Source organism: Cherax quadricarinatus, chromosome 49 (genome assembly GCF_038502225.1).
Source record: "Cherax quadricarinatus isolate ZL_2023a chromosome 49, ASM3850222v1, whole genome shotgun sequence".
NCBI lineage: Eukaryota > Metazoa > Arthropoda > Malacostraca > Decapoda > Parastacidae > Cherax > Cherax quadricarinatus.
The window spans coordinates 24,328,198-24,330,697 of record NC_091340.1 but is presented as its reverse complement, the minus strand read 5'-3'; the positions used below and the strand labels follow the sequence as shown (position 1 = coordinate 24,330,697).

The 2,500-nt window shown below is 39.2% G+C and overlaps 1 protein-coding gene across 2 annotated transcripts in view; it reads left to right on the top strand.

The window, feature by feature from the left end:
* Window positions 1–2,500, top strand: part of LOC128697030 (serine/arginine repetitive matrix protein 2) — an 87,036-nt gene that overhangs the window by 41,703 nt on the left and 42,833 nt on the right. The window lies entirely within an intron of this gene.

The following is a 2,500-nucleotide window of genomic DNA, read 5'->3' as shown; positions in this document are numbered from 1 at the left end:
AAGTGTTACTTGTAGTACTGAGGTGTTACTTGTAGTACTGAGGTGTTACTTGTAGTACTGAAGTGTTACTTGTAGTACTGTGGTGTTACTTGTAGTACTGAGGTGTTACTTGTAGTACTGAAGTGTTACTTGTAGTACTGAGGTGTTACTTGTAGTACTGAAGTGTTAATTGTAGTACTGTGGTGTTACTTGTAGTACTGAAGTGTTACTTGTAGTACTGAAGTGTTACTTGTAGTACTGAGGTGTTACTTGTAGTACTGAGGTGTTACTTGTAGTACTGAAGTGTTACTTGTAGTACTGTGGTGTTACTTGTAGTACTGAAGTGTTACTTGTAGTACTGTGGTGTTACTTGTAGTACTGAAGTGTTACTTGTAGTACTGAAGTGTTACTTGTAGTACTGAGGTGTTACTTGTAGTACTGAGGTGTTACTTGTAGTACTGAAGTGTTACTTGTAGTACTGTGATGTTACTTGTAGTACTGAAGTGTTACTTGTAGTACTGAAGTGTTACTTGTAGTACTGAAGTGTTACTTGTAGTACTGAAGTGTTACTTGTAGTACTGAAGTGTTACTTGTAGTACTGAAGTGTTACTTGTAGTACTGAGGTGTTACTTGTAGTACTGAAGTGTTACTTGTAGTACTGAGGTGTTACTTGTAGTACTGAAGTGTTAATTGTAGTACTGTGGTGTTACTTGTAGTACTGAAGTGTTACTTGTAGTACTGAAGTGTTACTTGTAGTACTGAGGTGTTACTTGTAGTACTGAGGTGTTACTTGTAGTACTGAAGTGTTACTTGTAGTACTGAGGTGTTACTTGTAGTACTGAAGTGTTACTTGTAGTACTGTGGTGTTACTTGTAGTACTGAAGTGTTACTTGTAGTACTGAGGTGTTACTTGTAGTACTGAGGTGTTACTTGTAGTACTGAAGTGTTACTTGTAGTACTGAGGTGTTACTTGTAGTACTGAAGTGTTACTTTTAGTACTGTGGTGTTACTTGTAGTACTGAAGTGTTACTTGTAGTACTGAAGTGTTACTTGTAGTACTGAAGTGTTACTTGTAGTACTGAAGTGTTACTTGTAGTACTGTTGTGTTACTTGTAGTACTGAAGTGTTACTTGTAGTACTGAAGTGTTACTTGTAGTACTGAAGTGTTACTTGTAGAACTGAGGTGTTACTTGTAGTACTGAAGTGTTACTTGTAGTACTGAAGTGTTACTTGTATTACTGAGGTGTTACTTGTAGTACTGTGGTGTTACTTGTAGTACTGAAGTGTTACTTGTAGTACTGAAGTGTTACTTGTAGTACTGAAGTGTTACTTGTAGTACTGTGGTGTTACTTGTAGTACTGTGGTGTTACTTGTGGTACTGAAGTGTTGTTTGTAGTACTGAAGTGTTACTTGTAGTAATGAGGTGTTACTTGTAGTACTGAAGTGTTACTTGTAGTACTGAAGTGTTACTTGTAGTACTGAAGTGTTACTTGTAGTACTGAAGTGTTACTTGTAGTACTGAAGTGTTACTTTTAGTACTGAAGTGTTACTTGTAGTACTGAAGTGTTACTTGTAGTACTGAAGTGTTACTTGTAGTACTGAGGTGTTACTTGTAGTACTGAGGTGTTACTTGTAGTACTGAAGTGTTACTTGTAGTACTGAAGTGTTACTGAAGTGTTACTTGTAGTACTGAAGTGTTACTTGTAGTACTGAGGTGTTACTTGTAGTACTGAGGTGTTACTTGTAGTACTGAAGTGTTACTTGTAGTACTGAAGTGTTACTTTTAGTACTGAAGTGTTACTTGTAGTACTGAAGTGTTACTTGTAGTACTGAAGTGTTACTTGTAGTACTGAGGTGTTACTTGTAGTACTGAGGTGTTACTTGTAGTACTGAAGTGCCACTTACAGTACTGAAGTGCCACTTACAGTACTGAAGTGCCACTTATAGTACTGAAGTGCCACTTACAGTACTGAAGTGCCACTTACAGTACTGAAGTGCCACTTACAGTACTGTAAGTGTCACTTACAGTGCCGAAGTGTCACTTACAGTACTGTAAGTGTCACTTACAGTACTGTAAGTGTCACTTACAGTGCCGAAGTGTCACTTACAGTGCCGAAGTGTCACTTACAGTGCCGAAGTGTCACTTACAGTACTGTAAGTGTCACTTACAGTGCCGAAGTGTCACTTACAGTGCCGAAGTGTCACTTACAGTACTGTAGAAGTGTCACTTACAGTACTGTAAGTGTCACCTTACAGTGCCGAAGTGTCACTTACAGTGCCGAAGTGTCACTTACAGGTGCCGAAGTGTCACTTACTGCCGAAGTGTCACTTACAGTGCCGAAGTGTCACTTACGGTGCCGAAGTGTCACTTACAGTGCCGAAGTGTCACTTACAGTGCCGAAGTGTCACTTACAGTGCCGAAGTGTCACTTACAGTACTGTAAGTGTCACTTACAGTGCCGAAGTGTCACTTACAGTGCCGAAGTGTCACTTACAGTGCCGAAGTGTCACTTGCAGCCTCC